The following is a 25,338-nucleotide window of genomic DNA, read 5'->3' as shown; positions in this document are numbered from 1 at the left end:
GGATGTGGTTGGAGGATGCTAATGGTAGAACTTGTGCGGAGGAAAGGTCACAGGCTGGCCAGGCCAACTTGGCGTGTTTATCAACCATCTCACCAGAACTACCTTAGTGAGGGCGCACCTCCAGTGAGCCAAGCGTCTCCTATGGAGAACTCCTCCAGCTGAACTCCCACCTGCTTGGCACCCTGAACTTAGGACTTAGGGAGTGAACCCACTGCCTGAATTCAGAAGGCACATTATATTCAAATCAGAGCAATGACAGTAGCCTCCTTCCCTTATTTGAAATTTTACCTCTGTTATTTCAGTTTCCCAGGTTCAATGTGTAGAGTACAGTACCATAAGGTATTTGGAGAAGAACATACACAGACCCTACTCAGGGGCTCCTTTCATAAGTATAGCATTACAATAGTTCTATTTTATTACCAATTACTTTTTAATCTCTCTTTGTATAATATATAAATTAAACTTTATCATCAGTATGTATGTTCAGGAAAAACTCTCATATACAGGGTTTGACAGTATCCATGGTTTCAGGCATCCCAGCACTACTACTGTGAACGCTAATGATAACCTGAGACAGGACTATCTCCTAGCGAGACTGAAAGTACAGCAAAGACTTGACAATCGGCAAATAAATTATGATAATTTGTCCATAACCTGCATGAGCCCAGCAGCTGGAAACTGAAAGCAGCTATCAGAAAAATTTCCTAGGCTGTAGAGGCACAGATTGGAGTTCAGGCCTTGCAAAGGTGGAGCGTTTTTATGAATACATTAGACTCTCAGTAGTGCGAGGACCAAATCAAGTGAGATGTGACCAGCTGTCACAAAGGCTGCCATTCAGCCTCAAATAATCTTAACTCCATATTGGAATAAAGCAAATATGGACCTAACTTAACAACTCCTTAGACACAAAAGAAAGCACTCTATGTTAAATGATTTCTAAAATCTTTCCTACACTATGTACAGAATTCAGCTTTAAATAATTACATCCATGAAGATAACAGCAGAAAGATTCAAAATCAGACAGTTCCAGAGCAGATCAGCATTTTAGGGTACTGAGCTACAAATTTTAAGATAAGTACAATTAGTTTATTTCAGAAAGCAGAGAAAATGGGAAATTTTCATCAAGTAACTGAAGCTGTATAATGAATTACAAAAAAAAAAAAAAAAAGACTGGAAAACACTCAACAGATGAAATTAAGAATTCAAGAGCTCAGGGCCTGTCTTGTAGCATGGCAGGTAAACATCGCCTGTGACACCGGCATTCCATATGGGTGCCATTTCAAGTCCCAGCTGCTCCACTTCTGTTTTGTTTTGTTTTGTTTTGTTTTGTTTCTGTGACAGGCAGTTAGACAGTGAGAGAGAGAGATGGAGGGAAAGGTCTTCCTTTCCATTGGTTCACCCCCTAAATGGTCGTTAACGGCCGGCGCACTATGCCAATCCGAAGCCAGAAGCCAGGTGCTTCTCCTGGTCTCCCATGCAGGTGCAGGGCCCAAGCACTTGGGCCATCCTCCACTGCACTCCCAGGCCACAGCAGAGAGCTGGACTGGAAAAGGAGCAACCAGGACAGAACTGGCGCCTCAACTCGGACTAGAACCTGGAGTACCGGTGCCACAGGCGGAGGATTAGCCTAGTGAGCTGCAGCAACGGCCTCGCTGCTCCACTTCTAATACCATTCCTTGCTAGTGCAAAAAGCAATGGAGGGTGTCCACATGGGAGACCCAGAAGAAGCTCTTGGCTTCAGCATGACACAACCCTGGCTGCTGGGGCCATCTGGGGAGTGAACCAGCTGATGGAACACCTCTTTGTTTCATTCCCTTTCTCTCTGAAATTCTGCATTTTCAAATCAATAAAAAATAATTAAAGTGCTACATTAAAAAAACAAATGAGACATAGCAAAAGTATGACTGCATACTTAAATAATACAATAAATGGAAACAACATCAAGAGAGAAAAACATGGAAATAAAATTAATTTTCTAAAATAGTAATTTATAAAACAAAAAGCAAAAGGTCAATGTTATGGTATAGCATGTTAAATTCCTGCCAGCCTTCCATAGGGGCACCTGTTCAAGTCCTGGCTGCACCACTTCCAATCCATCTCCATACTAATGTACTTAAGAAAAAATGGAGGATGGCCCAAGAGCTTGGGTCCCTGCACCCACATCAAAGACCTGAGAAGCTCCTGGCTTTAGCCTGATCAAGCCCTGGCCATTGTGGCCATTTGGAGAATAAACCAGCAGAGACAAGATCTATCTTTCTGTGTGTGTGTGTGTGTGTGTAACTATGCCTTCCAGATAAATAAATCTTTTAAAAAAAAAGTTTCAAAAAATTTTGTAAAAAATAACTCTGCAATTTGTAGTAAATCATGTCAAATGTCACATATGGAAAATATTTAAACCATTGTCTTAGTCTACTGGAACATAACAAAACATCATGATTGGGTGGCTCCAAGAACAGAAGGTTATTTTCTGTTCTAGAAGCTAGGAAAAGCAAGAATGTGGTGCTGTCTTCCTGGCCTGCAGATGGCTGCACTGTGTCCACACATAGGGGTGGGGATAGTGGTCGGGAGCCTGGGGAGAGGGCCACGGCTGGGGGGAGGAAGAAAGGAAGGGAGGAGCACAGAGACAGAGGGAGGGAGAGGGATGGAGGGAGTAGGAGAGGGGAAGAGAGAGCGAGCGAGCACACCAAAGCGAGCTTTTTCTTTCTCTTCAAGAAGCTGTAATTCTACTGGAGTAGGGCCCACCCACATGACCAAATTAATGTCATTACTTCCCAAGGACCTAGCTCCTGAACGCTTGAGGGTTCGGCATTCGGCACATGCATTCCGGGTAGCAGGTCAGCACAGGGCACTGGCCACATGTCCCCAGAGAATGAGGATGCTGACAGCTGGCCTGTCAACCTCAGCGACAGGAACAAGCCAGGAAATGATGGTTTTCAAGTGCTTACAACCACCCACCCAGCAGCTTGACAAAAACACCTGCCTGCAAAGAACTCCTCCCTGGTAGAAATTGTCCTTCCAAAATGAAGGCAAAATAAGGACAATTTGTAGGCAAACAAATGGGAAGGTCTCAGCCGCCACAGATGTGCAGCACAGGAAAATTCAGGGAGGTCTTCAGGTGAGAAGGTTAGGACTCAACACAAACACAGGGAGATGGAAGAAGTTATCAGCACAAATGTGGATTCCTTATGACTGCATAAAAGTAACAATCATGCCTTCTGGGTTTAACACAGGCACTACCTGACAACAGCGGTGTTAAAAGCCGGCAGAGGTGGGGGAAGAGCAGTCAACAGAATTCTAAATGCAGTTTCCTGCATTGTCAGGAAGATCAAACTACTCAGATATTCGGCTACAGTAAGTCAGGAAGGCTTGTGTTGCCCAATGTGGCAAAGAATACAGCAAGCACTGGAATAATACAGTCAGGTTTAAGGAGATAAGAATAAAGGAGAAGCATAAGAATTAAAAATGAATGCCTAGCTCCTGTGGTCCAGCAGAGCTCACAGAAGTGCACACTCACCAGGAGAACCACCGGTGAGAACGGTGAAAACGGCCGATTTTCTTCTCAGACCCATGAAACCTCCCTCTTAGACATTCAGAAATGCAGCATAACAGCCATGGGTTAATGACTCTATAGGTCTTGTTTACATAGATATATTTATCAATGAGGATGACATATATATGTACACATATGTATGATTTGTTTTTATACTTTTAATTGATTATATTTTTGAAAGTTATGTAGGTATTCACCTAATATCCTGTAGTTTAATTTTGGACTTGCAGAATTTAAAGTTTTTCTGTCCCATCCCTTTCAGAACAAGTGCATTAAATACTCCGCTGGGAGTTCAGGTGTAGGGGAGCATCTCCCCTCACTTTTATCATACAGAAGAGGTCTACCTCTTTGCCAAATGAGTTCTCCTCATTAGCAAAGTTACTGTCACTTTAGTGAAGTGAGTGACCTCAGAATCCTAGAGGCATTAGTCAGCAGATGGGTTCTCCAGGATTATAGAACACAGCACTGTAATTCATGCATCTTTCTGAATGATTTGCTAGCCTGTTCCATGCACTACCCAGTTACTCTGGCGTCTTCCTCATCTGATGGACTGCAGACATTTGTTATTTTCCAGCTTCAAGGATCCACCTATGGCTGTGTCTCAGAACTTGTTCCAGGTGTTCTTGCATTGGAAGTGAATTCTGAAGAACTGGTACATCAGGTCATGAGCCCTCCACTCACGCACCTATGCAGCAGATTCAACAGAAAGAATGTAGAGATGCCTGGACTCTCCAAAGACTTTGTCCAGCTATTTCCTCCGATATCTTGTATTTTAATTTAGCCAGGCTCTGTAGTTCTTTATACAAAATTAAATGCCGTTCCTTCCATAATAAGGACGGTACTTCTGACTCGGGAAAAAAAGCAGATTATTTAGTTATTCCCTAGCTTAAAAAAAGCAATTACATTATTTTCAGACACAAAAAGAAAATTAAATAGGATGTTAGATTTATTTTCAAGTAATAAAGTTAATGGTGTAATAATTTACTTCACTTTGCCACAATGAGTTCATCATATGCATTGCTGTAAAAAATGTCAGATAAAAATTAAGTACTTAAAGTGAATGTATAGTAAATACCGATTTACTATCATCCTAATGATTTAGGCAGTTTGCTGCAAAGATACACCATCTGTTGTTCTCTCCACAGGTGTGTCCCCAAGATGGTTATTCACCTAGAAATACAGACTTTCCTTCAACTTCTGAGCCCTGGGAACAACTAGTGCCCTCCTTTGGTGTCACTATTTAAAGTCATTTACTGGGGACACTATGGTAGCACAGCACCTTAAGCCACTGCCCCTGAACTGGCATCCTGTATCAGAGTGCTGGTTTGAGTCTTGGCTACACTGCTTCCAATTTAGCTCCCTGCTGATGCACCTGGGAAGACAGCAGAGGGTTACCCAAGTACTTGAGCCCCTGCTATACACTTGGGAGACCCAAATAGAACTCCTAGCTTCCAGGCTGGCCCAGCCCATCCATGGCAGCCATTTAGAGAATGTACCAGAAGATGTAACATCTTTCTCTTTCCCTCTCTCTCATCTCTCTCTTTCAAATAAACAAATAAATACATTTTAGAAGCCATTTTCTCCAGGAAGTCTTTTGCTACCCAAATTCCCAGAAAACAATAATTGTTTCGAGTGCTCTCCTATCATCATGGACCTCCCTCCTTTAGGAAATTCGCCGTATCTAACTGACCCATCCTTTTGACTGCTAGAGAGTAAGTACAAGGGAATCTACCTGATTTCCCATTGCTGCTCCCCAGTGACCAAAAGTCCGCAGGCTAAGGCAGACACTCAAAGGACAGACACAGAGAGAAAGCAAGTGAACACTGCATAGAGAGGGACTGGGGATGCAGACCTGAGAAAGCTTCGTCACTGAGACCAGCTGCATAAAAACTAACTCGGGTGATCAAGTCATCTGCCTGCACACGCTTCTATCGGCCCTATAAAAACTTACTGAAGGTAAACATTTTGCACTGAGGTTTTATCAGGGTAATGGGGGCAGGGGAATAACAGGTTTAAACTGATAAAAAGTGATTATTGCAAAGAGAAAGTCAATAGGACCAGATGTGTGTATTTCACAGAACTGTAAATAAGGGGATAGAAACAGTTATAAGAGCACAAGGGTTTCCCACTTAAAAAAAAAAAAAGAAAAACTTACTTAAAAAATTTGGAAGTATCAGTTGCTCTTGTTTTGACTTTTCAATATCCTGTAACAGTGCAGCTGATAATATATCCTAAATCACACTGAGGAAAAAAGACGTAGGAGGGAGTGAACAGGAATTAAACTTTGAAAGCCTATGTGATTTAACCTACCATCGCTATTGACCCATTAGGAATGGCAGAGTGAGAGGACTTGGGCAAATAGTAATCCTCAGAGCATGAGTTCAGAGAGGAGAGGCATTAAGGAGCCTGAGAAATTACAGCATGGATGGAGCAAGATAGGACCGTGTCAGAGAAGAGCTACAGTTTTCAACGAAAGATGGTAAGCAATGGAACAGAGATAAGACAAACCAGAGTACGGAGCTTCCTCTACTTTTAATCTTCAATATATGAAGCTTAATAAAAATATGATGCAAAGTTAATTACCTTAAATTTAGAAAATATGTCTGATATCAGTGAGTCTCCCCACTCCCTGAGGTGAAACACTTGGCACTCACTAGCCTTTTTGTTGTTTAATATTTCCACTTTTCAACCTCAAGGTCCTCCCCACCCTGCTGTCCCTTGAAATAGCTACTCTAACGTAGGCTGGTGCTGTGGCACAGCGGGTTAGCTACCAGCTGTGACACCGGCACCCCAGATCAATGCTAGTTCTTGTCCTGGCTATTCCCCTACTGATACAGCTCCCTGTTAATGGCCTTGGAAAGCAGCAAATGATGGCCCAAGTACCTGCACCCACAAACGAGACCTAGAAGGAGCTCCTAGCTCTTGACTTAGGCCTGGCCCAGTTCTGGACCTTGTAGCTATTTGAGGAGTAACCTGGAGGATGCAAGATCTCTGTGTCTCCCTCTCTTCCTCTGTAACTCTGCCTTTCAAATAAATACACCTTAAAAAAATGGTAACTGTGTGCAGTGGAGGATGGCCCAGGTGCTTGGGCCCTGCACCCCATGGGAGACCAGGAAAAGCACCTGGCTCCTGGCTCCTGCCATCGGATCAGCGCGGTGCGCCGGCCGCAGCGCGCCGGCCGCGGCGACCATTGGAGGATGAACCAACGGCAAAAGGAAGACCTTTGTCTCTGTCTCGCTCTCTCTCACTGTCCACTCTGCCTGTCAAAAAAAAAAAAAAATGGTAACTGTGAGCTGTTTAAAGTTCTCTTCATAACATAATGCTCTTCTTACAGTCAATCGTCACAATAAACAGGGAATTCTATTCTTTCTTGGATACCAGTGTAATTATCATCCCCACTATAATTTTATTTCAACATTTAATATATATACGCCAGATAAGCAAAAAATCAGAATAATTCTTATATTATTATTAAAGTGTATTTTAGTGTATATAAGGCACAAAGAGTTGTGGTTATCTCAGTGTTTCAGAGATAATTTATAATATCAAACTGTATGTGTCCAACTTCTATTTTTTAAAAAATAATGCTTAAATTGGCAACAATGTGCATGCTAAAGATATTGTGGGCTCAAGACATTAGAGGTAAAAGTTGATGGTGAAAAGGAGTTGAATTGGTCTCCATCTGTCTGTTCCCACTTAAGAAACAGTTGGCTGATAGCCGGAAGTGAGAAGCAAAGCTATAGAACGAAAGGTTCTACAGATAGAGGTCTACAGCTCTCAGGGTCTGAATGACTGCCTTTACGGCCAATTGACAGACCACTGATATGAGTATAGAATACAAAATTACTCCGGAGGGAGTGGAACCCTTTCAGATGATAGAGAATAAAGAATGTACTGAACTAGAGATGAAAGAGCTTTTCCATGACCTGAATTAATTCTTGGAAGAGAACAAGAACTCTTACAAAATGGAAAATTTTCTACAGTTTCCAAGTATTTTTCTTATGGCAGTGTTTACATTCAGATCTAAACACCTAAACCTGTCATCACTCCCCAAAATTATCAAGACAGTATTTTTTTCAAAATTCTCTGGTGCACACCTCATTTCTGATCTCAATGGCCCACTTCCAGTCAGTCAGCATGTGCAATCTCTCTGAGGTGTTTAATTCACTTGATGGTATCCTGAATGTTTCTTTTCTTCCATAGCATTATTCCTGAAATCTTTTCCAGTATATCTTTCATAATAATGCACTTCCATATGTGTGCGCTTCCTATGCATATTTTACTGGCTCCTCTTTCTCAACTGAAGGGAGGGAAAGAGAGGGGAAGAAGGGAGAGAAGACTAAACATCTTCCAGGCAGTACCCTCAGCTCTTTCTTCTCACTTTTCCCCGTCACTCTGGACTATCTAAATCACACGGCAACTTCAAAGACCAACTCTTCAGCATGGCTCTTAAATCTTATGCCTCGACACATAAACCACTCACAGTAAATCTTTCTGCACAGCTCCCTTAGAGAAACTTACAGATCTTGCTTCCTAGAATTTTGAGTCTAAACTGCTCCTCTACTTTCCATATTGAATTCCAACTTGGTCTTCAAAACACAAAATTCACCTACTCTGTGAAAGCCTCTATAAAGTCCATGGTGAAAGTAGTATTGTCCATTTCTGTTCATAGTGTGTATCAGTGCCTATCTCTGCTGTGTTTGTCGACCACATATTATGAACTCTGCGAGAAGAGGCAAAATATTACTCATTTTTATCTTTTCCTCAAGATTTAATGCATGCTCGCTGAACAAAGGGACTTTAGTAAGTATCACTGGGGTTGTTTTGGATAATAAAATCTCAAATCTCCCTAAGATTTTATGACAAACTATAAATAAACTGTCATGATGTAACATCTATAAACAGCAAAGTGCCAGAATAAATGAGCTTTGTTTTCCTCTTTTTTCCCCTGGCGGGGGGCGTCATTATACCCAACTTTAAGCTTACATGGTGAAATCTCTGCTCAATATTCCCCTGGGACTCTTTTAGTACAGATGCCTTTCTTATTGCACAGTGGCTTTATTCCCAACAGTGTAAGTGAAAATTGAGTTAATTTTTATGTACTGAATGTATTTTAAATATCCTTTAATAAATTCTTATTTAGCTCTAACCTGAAGATGTATCATTAATTTTAATATTTCCAAACACCAGCTTACTATATTAGATCTTTTGGTTTTGCTTATTGTTGCTATTTTTAGTCTTTATCAGGACATGTGCAAACTTTTTAACTTTTTTTTTTAGAGATTTAAAAAAATTTCTTTGGAAGGCTGCTACAGAGACAGAGGGAGAAAAGAGGAAGAGTGAGGGGAAATGGAGGAAGGGAGAGAGAGGGAGGGAGAGAGAGAAAGGTGGGGGGAGAGGGAAAGAGATTCATCTTCCATCCTCTGGTTTACTCACCAAAGGGCTGCAATGGACATGGCTGGACCAGGCTGAGGTCAGGAACCAGGAGCTTCATCTGGGTCTCCCCCAAGCACTTGGATCATCCTCCCCTGCTTTCCCAGGCACATTAGCAGTGAGCTGGATTTAAGTGGAGCAGCCAAGATACAAAATGACATCCATATGGGATATGGGTTTCACAGGCAGTGGTTTAACCCATTGCACTATAATGTCAGCCCCCAAACTATTTTGTTTTTTTAGTAATAAAAATATTACAAATGCCTTCTTTGGAACTGTACCATAATATAATAATCCCCTTCAGAAAGTAAATGCCTCCCATTTTTATTGACTAGTCTTCTCTTCTCTAGCCCTCTTTCTCTAACACTGAAAACATGAGAATACAAAGATAACTAGATTGAAAAGTATTCTCTTAACCCTTTTTTTCAAATTTTGGAAAATTAGGACTACAGTAATTGTGAGACTTAAAGGTGCTAATAAGATATTTTTAATTTCTAAATGGAATCTCATTAATCTGGTCTACTTTCATAAAACATTAATTCAAATATAAGTGTTTTGTCCATTGTGTCATTTATAAATAGTTATTATTACCTAATTTGATAAATTCATTATAAAAGAGTCAAGGCTCACAGATTTGTAAATTTTACTTCACCCTGTTTATAAAATAAGAAAGAAAACAAACAATTTGATGTTTTGTAGGGCTAAATTTATTTAATTTGAAGGATTTAAAAGTCTATGCTGGTATACATACCTCGGGGCAAATGTTCCTGGAACTAAGTCCTATGTAAACACTTGTGAAATGAATGGCATGATTTGTTCTGCAAATTAAATTTCCTTTCTTTTGTGAAAGTATATTAAAAGATAAGTCTTCAGTTCAATAGTCTTCTTTGGCAAATGTTAAATTCATATCAACCCACCAATGATTAGTGATTTCATGGTTAATGAAACCCAACGTCTAGCAATTACTGATGTAGAGGACAATTTCCTGAGCATTGTCATTATTCCTAGAATATTTTAGTACCCTCTCACACGTCACCGAATTTTTTACCCTCCACTAACTTGAAGGAAATATCTTAGTGCTGAATGTTTGTTTCCATGGGTGTTGAGGCTAGTTTATAAAGTGCCAGCTCATGAAAATAAAATGAATCCACCAAGTCAAAATAATTTTTAAGTAAGTAAAACTAAAAGAGTAAGACGAAAGGAAAGAAACAAAATTTAAACTTAGACGTTCACCTTTTGGACCATAGCTAAGGACTCTTGTTGAGGTCATATGGACAGATGGAGTCTACATGGAGTGAGACAGGTGATGAGCTGAAAGATGAGGAAGGAGCCTTACAGGAATTTCCTTGAAGAGCAGAAAGTGTACCTAGTTTATATTTAAGGACAGTCAGGGAAAATGGTTCAAAAGGAATAGAAGATCAATCTCAGAGCAAGAGAAAACAGCCCGCAAATGCTTATCTCCACCAGATGTGCTGCCACTCTAACCAAATGAAATTTCTCCTGACTCAGTAGTTATAAAATTTCGGCTTGAGCTCGGATATTGCTGAAGATGTTTTCATGATAGAAGAGGTATGAAATTGGAAAGAGAATATGTGAATGTGCTTTGCCATCTAAAATACAATCACTTTCAGCATCTCCGCTGCTACAGTCCTTTGCCCAAACCACTCTATCTCACACCTCAAGTGCTGGTGCAAGTTTCAAAAAATATTTCTGACCAATATTTCCCCAAACCCCCAAGCCTCTGGGAACCACCATTTTACTCTTCTGAAAGAGAGAGGAAAGAGAGAGAGGGTGGGAGGGAGAGGGTGAGAGGGAGAGAGGAAGAAAGGGAGAGAGAGGGAGAGAGAGGGGGAAAGAGGGGAGGAGAGGGGGAGAGAGGAGGGAAGGGGGAGGGGGGAGAGGGGGGGAGAGGGGGAGAGGGGGAGAGAGGGGAGAGAGAGAGAAAATCTTCCATCTAATGGCTCACTCCCCAGATGTCTGCAACAGGTGAGGCTGGGCCAGCCAAAGCTAAGAACCAGCAACTGCACACACATCTCCCGCTTGGGTGCCAGGACCTGCTGCCTCTCAGGAACACTAGCAGGGAGCTGGATCAGACGCTGAGGAGAGACTTCTTCCCAAGCACTCAGAAGATGTGAGATCCCAAGTGGTGGCTTAACCCAGTGCATCAGACTGCGCACACGAGTGCAGTCACACATTGCTCTTTTTCTATGCTTGATTTACCTCATGTAACGTTCTCCAGGTTCATCCAGGATGCCATAAAATACAAAATTATGTTCTTTGGGGGATAGAAATATCTACCATAGTGTGTATGTCCCACATGGTCTTTATTCACTCATCCACTGACAGATACCTGAGTTGATTGCAGATCTTGACTAATGGGAATAATGTGGCCATAGATATAGAAGTGCAGATGTCTCATTTCCTCTACACATATACCCAGCAGTGGGATCATCGATTACAGTCAAGGGGGGAATATATATATTTTCAAGATGTCCCTAATAGGCAAACATATAACACAGAAAGTAGGTATGTTATTGCCTGGTAGGTTGGACAAGATGCTTAGGAAGGAGATAAATGGGGAATAACCACTAATGCTACCGAGTTTCTATTTTGAGAGAGAAAAATGTCTTAAAAGGTGGTAATGGGGGCTGGCGCCGTGGCTCACTTGGTTGATCCTCTACCTGCGGCGCTGGCATCCCATCTGGGCACCAGGTTCTAGTCCCGGTTGCTCCTCTTCCAGTCCAGCTCTCTGCTGTGGCCCCGGGAAGGCAGTGGAGGATGGTCCATGTGCTTGGGCGCCTGCACCCATGTGGGAGACCGGGAGGAGGCACCTGGCTCCTGGCTTTGGATCAGCATAGTTCCAGCCATGGCAGCCATTTGAGGGGTGAACCAAGGGAAGGAAGACCTTTCTGTCTCTCTCTATATATCTATCCAAAAAAAAAAAGGTGGCAATGATTACACAACTTGGTGAATTATTTATATGTCAATTACATCTTATTTAAAGCTATTTTAAAATAAAAGTCTCTGCAATTCCTCTGACTCTCCACCTCACAAACCATTTCCAACATACAATGAGAATAATACCTTCAAATTGCAAGAGAGAGGCATAAAATCTCTGGAACCCTAAATCATGTCTCCATTTAAGCCCAAGTTTGTGTTACCTCAAAAGGCCTTACCTGAACTGCGGCAACCTCACCTCCCGTCCTCCATACTTGATCTACTATTTCTTTGCTTGCTCCATTTTATCCTCATTGGCCTTCTTGCTGATGCAAAAACAGATAAGCACATTGGGGCTTTTCCTTCCTGGCATCTCCACCACACAATACAAACACTCGCTTGGACCCCCAAATGTCCCTATTTTGCACAACTTTTTCTTCATAGACTTTGTAAGATTTTAATGATTTTTATTGAGCTTATCTTCTTTGTTTTTCCCCCCCAATAAGATGTAAGATCTCAAGGGCAGAAGTTTTCAGACATTTGAGCTGCACATTTCTAGAGATTTTTACAAATGTTCTCCAAGTTGCCACAATAGAGCTTGGTCAATATTAGAAAGCAAGGATTAAAGAATGAACAGGCACATGACTCTGAGAAGTATCAGAGTCATATTTAAATATACATGAATGTAAACAATGGTGACATGCAAATTATTAGTCCAAAACAAACAAAAATCCTTACAACTCTGAGCATGTCTTTCATTCCTACAAGTTACTGAATTTATGTACCAGCCTGAATTGCTTAGTTTTTAGAATGGCAAGGTTTGGTCTCATAGACTAAGAGCAGGTTATGGCAGAGAGAGAAATCGTATAAGGAAGTTATTCAGAAGTCCAGAAAAGTGGAAAGAATCTTGAATATACTGGGTTGGATTTCAAGAGTACCCTGTGAAGCTCTCAGTCAGGGGAAAATAATGAGAAAAAAAATTTGCAATTTCGCTATGTAGTAAGTATGATGTAACAACTAAATGCAATCTATTAAGAACTGCATTGTAGTTACCCAATCCCAGTATGTAGGAAAACTAGACAAATGGGAGCTTAGAAACAAGAATAAGAGTAAGGTAACAGAATGACTAGGCTAAGGGCTTGGGCTTCTGGGAGGCACGTCCGTCTGTCCGTCTACTTACTGCCAGTGTGGATAGTCACCACAGGGGAGCATTCTCCACTCCCCCCCTTCCAACAGCTCCATTTTTCATCCAAAGCCCATTTTGAACCTGGAAGCTTTCACAACCTAAATCTCAAACATTGGTGTACTGGTTTAAAATAATTCAACACAGTTTGTGATTTCTTTAAGATCCATTTCTTCAAAGAAGATAGCATTGGTTGTGGTTATTTGTGACCTTCACAAGCACACCCATTGCTACTGATCAACACACAGAACAAAAACTATTAAGAAAAGTGAATAATTATGTCTACCTCATTCACGGCAATGAAAACATCAGTGTATTAAGCTTCCTCATACGATTACTGCCTTACGAGGTAGCAATACATGCAACAGTTAATTTAATATAGGGCATAATGGAAAACTCGAGGAAACCTAACAGCTCCCTAATGGGTTCCTGCCACAGCTGCTTGATGGGGGAAGAGAATGCATCACATTTTTATTCCTATTTAAACTCTGGAGATGAGCTTGTTTGTTTATAGCAAAACAATGCTTTTAACAGTAGCACTTAAAATATATCACTTGCCATTTTTAATATTTACTATGTCAAAAGCGAGTGATAAAAGCAAAGAAATAAAAATGGAAAGACAGAGATAGCGCTTTGTATAATTCCTTCTGAGATTCTGGTTAAGAAAGTTGTCAGTGACAGCTACTTTGGAGGAAGAAACATTATTCACTCTAATTTCAAATGATGAAAAATAATATCAAAGATAAAGGAAACTTGCATTTATTTACTTCCACAACACAAATTCAAACTCTTCTCCAGATGACATCATCAGCCATTTGTCTCTAGGAATGCGTATGTGAATGGATGCATTTCAGGCTAAACAATGATAACTATGCAAGTATCAACTTCCTGGTGATAGCACAGACAGGTCAAGAGGTAACTGGGACAATAGATTTTGAGGTGGCTGCATTTGACTCCCTCCCTCCTTCCTTGGAAGAGATCAGACATGGAAATCCTACTTTCCATTATCACCTCTCACACCACTCAGATTTTGCACTTTGGAATCAATCCCCTTCCTCTGCTCAGTGTAAATAACCACTCAACTAGGAAAGTAATGTGATTGAATGAAAAATCAAAGTAAGTGTTTGTATTCTGAGTTCTTTTCTAGTCTACATTTAGAAAGAAAAACAAATTGCTGTTCTAATGATGAACTTTGAAATTATTTTTTTAAATTACATGAAATTTTTAAAAAATTCAGGGCAAAGCGAAGCATTCACTAGCTTTAAATGTTAGATGGATGAGTAGTTGATAGAACTGGGACTGAGAGGTAAGCAAATATTGATTGCCTACAGATCATCATTCTTAGTAATCTATTAAATGAATTATTCCGGTTTATATTTGCATGTAGTTATAACACAAGTAAAATTATACAAGTCTCATAAGCTTACATTATTTTAAGAGTACAGACAAGAGATATAAATAATAATCGAACCTCATGATGTCAATTTCATATATATATATATATATATATATTATCCTGTAAATTAGTTATCACCAGTCAGGGAAAAACATCATATTTGCCTTTTTGGAACTGGCTTATTTCACCAAGCATAACGGTCTCCAGTTGCTTCCATTGTTACAAAAGAGGTTTCATTCTTTAAGGCTGAGTAGTATTCCATCCTCATATATATGTACCACAATCTGAGAGGCAAGTTGACATGATGTTGCCATGCCCTGCGGCACATGTTCTGTGATACTATACGTGGTGTTGTTTGAGTGGGGAAATCAATGCCTCGAGAAATTTATTGAGTACACAATGTGGCTTATTCTCAATATAAAAAACACCTGGTCCCAGCACAAGGCTTCATGATATTCATTCTGACCAGGACTAGGGCATTCTTCACAATAAGGAAACCCTGTGGAAGAGGACAGAGTGAGGAGGAGGAGGAGGGAAAGGGGGAAGAAAAGGAGGGAATGAGTTGGAAGGCACTGGGCCTTCCATATGGAAATGTATCAGGTACACAATGGTGGTGCCCCCCCTGGAACAGCCCCACCCCCACACAGCCTCCTGCACTCTTCAGTGCGCTGGTCACCAAGCCATAGAGGACTGTCGGCGTCCCGCACACTAACTGCAGGGAAGAGTTGATAGGGACCACACTGTCCCTTCAGCACTGCAATGGAGCAACTTCATTAAAAATCAAGGAGGCTTTAACTCGCCCCAAAATCAAGACACAAACGTGCTGAAGCTTGTGTATGCTCGAGAGCATTTTTAAGGACCATTTTCCTCTTACTCAGGAGAAATTTTGCTTCTTATCTCCAAATATTCTCCTGCTGTTTGACAAGAAATAAAAGAAACATTACTAAATCTTTCATAGCCTATATTTTACTACAGTCTTACTTTTCACATAAACATGTTACAGGTATTGCACAGTGCAATTTGTATTCATTTTTCCCATGGAAGGAAATAAAAATGATAGGCTCACACACCCAGTTATCTACAATCTTAAAAACATTAACACTTTCATTAAAAGTTACAGATTACACAAGACCTTGCGGAAAGAAATATTCTATATTTTAGTGGCAATAATCTCCATAGCAATTAGTTTTCCGTAAAACAGCAAAGTCAGTAAAGTGACTTATTGGCTAAGAACCTGACCTAAGCCTAACTGCCATTATTTAATTAAATGGGTCAAGAGAGAAACGTGATATAACTTGGATGTTACAAAAATACTTCAATATATTAATTTGATTATACCCACAAGCAAATATAGACATTGCCACTGAATGTGAAGTCCAGAAATGTAAATTATAGTCTTGGTATTCAGAGACCAATGCCAGCAATAATCATAGAATTTTGTAAAATCTTTCTGCTGGCTACATTTTTTTTTATTTTCTCTAATAACAGAACTTATATTTATGTAATAAAAATGCAGAATCTAGTAATATTTTTGACATCTAGGGAATTCTCTTAATCTTGACTTTCTAATCTGTGAATGTGCTATCAAATTCGGAAGCAAACAACATTAAGAAATATGTCTTCTACATTTGAAACCATAAAGACAGCACTGAACACAACTCATGGATGATCAATCATTTCTCTGAAGTAAAGCATTCCTCGAGTCTTGAAGGTATACAAGCAAGCAAGGGATATTATTTAATCTCTTAACATAAGGAAATATATTAAACTGAATTCATAAAAATGGTAACAAAGCAGTAAGAATTACTACCCAGTAGCCACTCTGATGCAGGAATATAGTTAAACATAAATTGTACAGGAAACATCAAAGTGTTGATGTCAAAGTGTGTGTGGATGCAGTCTTAGAGATATCTGAAAATGACTAGACACACAACACTGGAGCCTTTCCTATTGTATTAACTTTAATGAACATTTGTCTTTTACTTATACACAAAAAGTTCTCCATTCCAGGTAACCTCAGAGGACGGCAAAAACAGTGAATCTGTCTGCAAAATATAGGCAGCGTACTACGGCCAGGAGAGTCTAGAAAAGACTGAGATCATCAGATGGTAGAGGAAAATTGTTTTTTCTTTTTTTGTAAGATCCATTTATATATTTGACAGGTAGTGTTACAGAGACAGAGGGAGAGATCTTCTACCCACTAATTCACTCCTCCAGTGGCTGCAACTTCTGCTGCTTTCCAGGCATATTAGCAGGAGCTGGATTGGAAGTGGGGCTGCTGGGACTTGAACCAGTGCTCATATAAGATGGTGGCATCACAGGTAGTGGCTTATCCCGCTCACTCATAGTGATGGCCCCAAGGAAATTGTTTTCAGTGAAACCCTCAAATGGTTCAGCCAGTTTAGAGTTCACCAGACAGGAAAATGAACAAAACATAATATTCATAGTCAAGAACCCTGTTCATAGGCCGGCGCCGCGGCTCAGTAGACTAATCCTCCACCTTGCAGTGCCGGCACACCGGGTTCTAGTCCCGGTCAGGGCGCCAGATTCTGTCCTGGTTGCCCCTCTTCCAGGCCAGCTCTCTGCTGTGGCCAGGGAGTGCAGTGGAGGATGGCCCAAGTGCTTGGGCCCTGCACCCGCATGGGAGACCAGGAAAAGCACCTGGCTCCTGCCATCGGATCAGCACGGTGCGCCGGCCGCGGTGGCCATTGGAGGGTGAACCAACGGCAAAGGAAGACCTTTCTCTCTGTCTCTCTCACTGTCCACTCTGCCTGTCAAAAAAAAAAAAAAAAAAAAAAAAAAAAAAAAACAAAAACAAACAAACAAACAAACAAACAAAAACAACCCTGTTCATGCTCAAGAGCAAATCTTGTTTTCCATCAGAATTCCCTGATGGTAAGTGAAGGAGGCTAAAGCAGAAGTTCGTGGGCCCGCATGTTCCACTCCTCTGTCTCCATCTCTCAGGAGGTCTTGGACAGAGTTCAAGAATTCACATTCGCAGTATTGTTAACAGATGACTCCTTAGGGTTCTCAGCACTGGGTACATAGTTAGGGCATCGATGGGATATTTGCTTCCTCTGCTTGTCACATAACCTACTGCTGGGGACAAGGTTCTTTTTAAAGCTTTCCAGTTGTTTCCAGTACACACACAATCTTCAGGAATGATATGAACTTCAGGCAGGCAATGACAAAGATTCAGCAACAAAATCCTGGGTTTAAAAACTGAAGGATATTTAATAAAATATGACTGTATGCCATGTGCTGCTTACATCCACTGGACACCCAGTGTTGTTGAGGGCACCCAGTCAGGGACAGACTGTTCTGGACAGTAATGATAAGTTGTACAGGATATTTGGTGAAAGATATTGGTAGAGGAGGGCAAGCTTATGGGATATCTTGACATCAAGTTGAGGAACTTGAAATTGCAAGATGCTATTCTACGACAGAAAATCGTACAAATCACAAACATATAACATCTTACTAACTGTAATCTTTTTAACTGAGCTCAAAATTAACCATAGCTGTTAAAAAGAAAACAGAAACATCATTTTCTTTAATTGCTACAATCAGCTTCATTGCAAACCCTAACCCAGAAGGTAAGAGGTTGGAGGGGAGAGAGGGAGCAAACATAGACAGCTAAACTCAGCACAAATCTTAATGCCAAGATTATTCTTTTCCATTCTCCATTTCCCTACTGGGTGTTAGGCAAAAAGTATGGTATTCTCGGTTGTGAGAAACAGAGGCCTTAATCTTGTAACCCTGTGGTCTCGGATCTCTGGCCCCACCCATCAGAGGACACTGAGGGTTGCTACTGAAGACACGGTCTCATTGCTCCAGAGTCATCTTGACAGAACTCTCAGCTGGATTGCCTGGAACTCTGTGGCTCTTCACTTCACATTAGCAATGCTGCTGAATTTCTGTGTCATGTTGTGTTCCTGGGCTTTCCCTCGGCTTCTCTCTCTTAACACTTAGGATCTCTGATAATGACTCTGTAATGTCCTGGCCAGCATAACCTGCCTCTAGTCTTTAATAAAACATTGCTTTTCTCTGTGGTAGAAACCTTCTGACAATGATCCCAGTCAAAAGAAGATTACATCCTTCCCATGATCCCTCAGGATTTGTGTTGGGACATATCCATGGAGAAGCATGATCCAAGAAAGAACTAGATGTGCAAGAACTTTATTCAGAAACCTCCTACTGAAGTGACAGAAGAGACTGGCAGATAAATAGGATGAACCTTCAGACTATGATGTGAAAGTCAGATATTTGTGATAGATCCAGGAAGAGGAGGAGGAGTGTCAAAGTCTTAGACTGTGGCTCAATCCTCAGAAAGTGTCTGTTAGACAAAGTCCTCAAGCCAAAGATGTCAACTGGCAAGGGTGCGTGTCTCTTAGGAACTGGTCGGCATTAGCACTATCATCATGTCTGGTCACCAGCTAGAGGCGGCCCCAGAAGCTGCTCTCTGTGTGAAAATGATGGTAGGGGTCCTGGCAAGTAGCAGCAGTGGTTGTCAGTCAATTGTACTCCCCAGTGGGGCAAATCAGTGGTGTATTTTCTTGTCCATCACAGTAGATGCTGTGTAACACAGATCTAGGTGCAGGTTTACTTATTCAGAGAGGGAGCTCACCACATGCCTCAAGCATCCCTGGATATCCTTGGCAAGCACGCCAAACCACAGTGCCTACCTAACCCTTTTCTGATCTTGAGAAATTTCTCTATCTACTCATGCAGGCAACAAGTAGTTAAGACAAGCACACCAGGGGTCCAAGATGGCTGAACAGTGAGAAGCTGCCCTGAACTCAGCCACAGAATGATATGGGGAAAACAAAGGAAGGACCTCGTTTCCAGGGGACTGAGAAATTCTCTTTAAGTGACAGAACAGAGACTACGTGGGACAGCAGGGAAAGAGGACAGGAACGCCACTGAGGCTGACCACGTGGCACAGCCTGCTGCCGGCTGGGAATCACCGTTGTCACAGTCAAGGCAGGAGGAGCTTGCTGCACGCCCTATCAACAACAGCTGTGGCCGAGGGAGACCTCCACAGTCCACGCTGACTAACTCCAGCCCGGGAGCTGATTGGAGTCCGAGCAACCAAGACAAGGGGTCGGCAACTTTCTGTCTCTCAGCACCAAGAACAAGGCACTAGCTATCACAGTCCCTTCTGTAACTTACACTGAACTCTCTGGGACTGAAGATACAGACCATAGCAAGCCCACATTCTTGAAGTCACAGTCCCACCCCCACAAACTGCGGCACACTAGCTCACGGGGTCACTGCTTAAAGCAATAGAAACCACTGGAAGGTTACACTTCTGTGCTTACCAAGAACCAAAGCCAAAGCAACAAGCCAAATGATACTCTGCATTCCACCCAAATTATAAATTTTCTCCCAATAAAACTTACTCTATAAAGAATAAGGGACAACTACACTGGATGCATAGATGCCAATGTAGAGTCAGTAAAATCAAGAAGCAAGGTAGCATCACATATCCAAATGAACACAATAGTTCTCCAGAATTCTATTCTGATCTGAAGCAAATCTATGAAATACCAGAGCTTAATTCAAAATAATGATTGTAAGGAAACTCAATGTGATGCTATACAGATAAACAGTTTAAAGAAATGAGGGAATCAGCAGTTGACATGAATGAAAAAAATTACCAAGGAAATAAAAATGATTAAGAAAAGTCAAATTGAAATTTGGAGTTGAAAGCCTAATTAAGGTAATAAAAATTATGACAGAGAGCTCCAACAACAGAATTTACAAGTGAAGGAAAGAACATCTGACCTGAAGGACAAGGGGTCAAAAATTAAGAGAATGAAGGAAGTCTTAGTGAAATATGGGACACCAGTTAACAAATATTCTTATTATAGGGATTTTTGAAGGAGAAGAGAAGGGAAAATGCATTGAGAAACTGCTAAGTGAAATAACAAAATTTAGCAGATCATGAAAAAAAAAAATGAACAGGAAGCTCAAGGACCCCAAGTAGACTCAACCAAAATAGATTTTCTTCAGGGCATATTGTAGTCAAATTGTCCAAGTCTAAGGGAAAGCAGAGAATCTTAAAGACACTAAGAAAAAAATCAAGCTACACATAAAGAAAAAACAATTAAAAAAAATATGTCTCAGCCAAATACCACAGGCTAGAAGAGATTATGAGGGGAGTTCTCCACGAGAAGTAAACAGCATGAAACTAAGAGCAGGTGTAATCAGTAACCAATCAAAGGAAAGATGTTAGTGCTTACCTATCACTGCTAACCTGAATGTAAATGGAATAAATTACCTAGCCATAACGTTTAGGTTGGCTGAATCGATATACAAACAAGTTCTGACTATACGTTGTATATCAGAAACCATGTGTGACCACATTGATATAGAAAACACTAAGACCTAAAGGGAGAGATAGCTGCCAATACAATAATGATGAGTGACTTCAACACCCAATCTCACCACTGAACAGATCATCCAAACAATCAACAAAGATACATCGGAGTTAAATCACACTATTGAACAAATGAAGCTTACATTTATAGGACATTTCATCCAATGGCTACAGAATAATATGCATTCTTCTAATCAGCAAAGGGAACATTTTCTGGGGTATACGATATATTAGACCACAAATTAAGTCTCAGGAAATCTAAAAAATTCCATGTACCTTATCCGACCACCAAGAAAACCAGAAATAAACAATTAGAAATTAGAAGCAGAGAATTCACAAATGCATGGAAATTAAACAACATGCTATTGTATGATCAATGGCTCACTGAAGAAATTTAAATATAAATAAAATACTTCCTTGAAATAAAATGAAAACAACATATCAAAACCAGTGGCATATGTCAAAAGATTAAGATGAATGTTTACAGCATCAAGTGATTACATTAAAATTAGCAAGAGAAATGTGTCACTTAGTAATGCATCTCAAAGATTTAGAAAAAAAGGTTAAACAAAAATCATAATTTTCAGGAGGTGTGAAAAGATAATTATCAGAGCAGAAATAAAAAAATTGAAAAAATATAAAAGATTAAGAAAACAAAAGGTGTTCTGGAGAAGATAAAATAGACAAGCCTTTAGCCAGATTAATAAAGAAAAAAAAGGAAAACTATTAGAGAGGAAAAGGGGGACATTACAAACAATACCACAGAAATACAAAGGATTAGAAGAAATGACTATGAACAACTACATGCTAACAAATTGGAAAACCTCAAAGAAATGGATAAATTCCTAGATACATATAAACTAACAAGATTAAATCAAGATATAGATAATCAGAACCAGCCCATAACAAGCAGTGAGATTCTAACAGTAATTAAGTCTAACATCAAGAAATGTTCATGAACTGAAGGCCTAGTGAATCCTACAAAACATTTAAAGGGGAAATAACTAATACTTCTCCAACTATTCCAAAATAGTGAACAGGATAGAATCCTACCAGTTTTTATGATGACATCATCAATCTGACACCAAAACTGAACAAAGACACAATGCAAAATGTACATACATATATATCTTTGATAACCATAGATGAAAAATTTTCAACAAAGTACTAGCATACAGAATCCAAAAACACATCACAAATATCCTAAAAATCAAGATCAAGTGAAGTGCGAGACCGGTGGTATGGCTCAGTGGGTTAAGCACCAGCATCCCAAATGGGTGTTGGTTCAAGTCCTGGCTATGCCATCTCTGATCCAGCTTCCTGCTAATGCACCTGGGAGAGCAGCAGAGAATAGGCCAAATTCTTGGGGCCCTGCACCACGTGGGAGACCCAGAGGAAGTGCCTGGCTCCTGGCTTTTGCCTGACTCAGGTCACATCATTTGGGAAATGAACCAACGAATGGAAGATCTCTCTTTCCCTGTAGCTCTGTCTCCGAAATAAATAAATAAATCTTAAAAAAAAAATCAAATTGGGTTTATCCCAGAGATGCAAGAGCAGTTCCACATTCACAAATCAACAAATGTCACAACCACATCAACAGAATGAACAAAATCCATGTGGTCAATCAACTGATGTGGAGAAAGCATTTGATAATATTCAACATCCCTTCATGATAAAAATCCCCACAAAGAAGCTACAGAAGGAACAAACATCAAAATTATAAAGGCGGGGCCAGCATCATGGCTCACTTGGTTAATCCTCCACCTGCAGCGTCAGCATCCCATACGGGCGCCGGGTTATAGTCCCAGTTGCTCCTCTTCCAGTCCAGCTCCCTGCTGTGGCCTGGGAGTGCAGTAGAGGATGGCCCAAGTGCTTGGGCCCTGCACCCCATGGGAGACCAGGAGGAAGCACCTGGCTCCTGGCTTCAGATCAGTACAGCGCTCCACATAGCGGCCATTTGGGGGGTGAACCAAAGGAAGGAAGACCTTTCTGTCTCTGTCTCTGTCTCTTACTGTCTAACTCTACCTGTCAAATGAAAGAAATTATAAAAGCTATATATAAAGCAACATACTGAATGGGCAAAACTGAAACCACTTCCCCTCGGATCTCAGACATGAATATCTACTTTCACCACTTTCACCCAGCATAGTGCTGGAAGAATTAACAAGAGCAGTTAGGGAGAAGAAAGTAATCAAGTCATCAGAATTGTAAAGGAAGCAGTAAAAGACCCACACTTATAGAAGACAGGCTGCTATACATGGAGGACTGTTAACATCCTGCTAGAGGCTGCTAAAAGTCATAAACTAGTCCAGTAACGTTTCAGGTTACAAATAAACACACAAATAACTGTCGCTGTTGTATGTGATGATGATGAAGTTGCTGAATGAGAAATCCCGGGGCCAGAGCTGTGGCGCAGTGGGTTAAAGCCCTGGCCTGAGGCACCTGCTTCCCATATGGGTGCTGGTTCGAGTCCCAGCTGCTCCTCTTCTGATCCAGCTCTCCGCTATGGCCTGGGATAGCAGTGGGGGATGGCCCAAGTCGTAGGGCCCCTGCACCCACATGGAAGACCCAGAGGAGGCTCCTGGCTCCTGGCTTCGGATCGGTGCAGCTCCGGCCATTGCAACCACGTGGGGAGTGAACCATCGGATGGAAGACCTCTCTCTTTCTCTGCCTCTCCTCTCTCTGTGTAACTCTTTCAAGGAAAATAAATTTTAAAAAAAATCAAAAGAGAAAAAAAAAAGAAGAAACCCCAATCACAATAGCCATAAAATATATGACATGTTAATGAATAAATTTAACCAAAGAAGAGAAAAATCTCTCATAAAAACTATCAAATATTGATGAAAGAAATCAAGGGCATAAAATAATGGAAAAATGTTCCTTGCTCATGGGTTGGAAGAAATAAGATCATTAAAATGTTTATGCTACTTAAAACAATCTATAAATTCAATGCAATCCCTCTCAAAATACCAATGACAGTTCTTATAGAATTAGACAAAATTCTAAAATTTATATGGGATCACAAAAGACCCGGAGTAGCCAAAGTGACCCTCAGGGATGGGGGAGGGGAGAGGCATGGGAAGTAAACAATAGCAATTAAAAAAAAAGCCAGAGGTATCACAATAAATGATTTCAAAGGATAAAGGATAATACACAGCTGTCATAATTAAAGCAGCACAATATAGGCATAAAATGTTTTTCATTGACACACAGATGAATGGACCAGAATACAGCCCAGAGATTAATCCAGGGACATACAGCCAATTGACTTTTGACAAAAGTGCCCAGAACATACAATGGATAAAGCTTAAATCTCTTTCAATGAACCACGCTGGCAAAACTGGATGTATATGAAGATAGGTGTTTAAACCCATACCTCTCAACAATCATGGGACATGGATAAAAGACCTAAATTAAGATCAGAGAGAATGAAGTTGAAGGAAATCAAGGGGAAACACATCAAGACATTGATACATGTGATGACTTCTTGTATGAGTCCCCAAAGTCCAGGAAACAAAAGCAAAACTAGAAAACTGGGTTATGTCAAACTCAGAAGCTTCTGCACAGCAAGGAATCAACCAACACAGTGAGAAATCACACAGCAGAATGAAAAAAAAAAAAAAAAAAAAAAGATTGCAAGCTGAGAAAGGATTAATATCCAGAATATATCAGCAACAAAAAAACTCAAAAAACCCCACCAATCCTGCTAGGAAGTGGGCAAAGGACCACAACAGACAGTTCTCAAAAGAAGAAATACAAATGGCCAATAGATATTGAAGACATGCTCAACATCACTGGCCATCAGGGAAATCCAAAGGAAAACCACGGTGAGCTCTCATTTCACAGCTGCCTGAATGGCCATCATCTAGAAGATAGAAAGGTGGATATATAATAACAGTCCATGCAAAGTTCCTTCATCCTCAAGGGCCTAAAGACCAAAGCTTCGGTGAGGGCACAATGGGGCAGGTGGAAGGGTGGAAGATCAATTTTTATGTCTCCTGTGAATAACAGCGTTCAAGTAGTTGTCAAATCAGACTCTGTTAAGGAGAGAGAGACATAACTTTCCATGTTTGAAAATAGTTAAATGAGGAGCAAAATTTTCTGTACTCTGTATCATATTTACTGTGCTGCATAGAGCACATGAAGTGTCTTACTATTGTGCACAAATTCCTCTTTTCAGGAGGGATTTGATGACATGTTCATGATTGCCTCTAATAGAAACTGACTATGGCTTTGGATCAACACTGCCTCACATGGTGAGCCCAGGATCTCTCATTAATCCTCAGCCAGTAGAAATCACACTTCCTCAAGCTGGGGTTGCTACACTTGTTATAAATTACAAAAGACAAAGGGACTACTAGGAGGCATCTGAGAGGATGGACTGAATCCCCTGTGTAGCCTTTCCTTCCTCACATGTAGATTCTGGCACAACTCAGCTCCACGAAGTGGGTCCCTGG

This window comes from Oryctolagus cuniculus, chromosome 13, assembly GCF_964237555.1.
Source record: "Oryctolagus cuniculus chromosome 13, mOryCun1.1, whole genome shotgun sequence".
Taxonomy (NCBI): Eukaryota; Metazoa; Chordata; class Mammalia; order Lagomorpha; family Leporidae; genus Oryctolagus; species Oryctolagus cuniculus.
The sequence above is the reverse complement of the archived record's forward strand: the minus strand, read 5'-3'. Positions refer to the sequence as shown.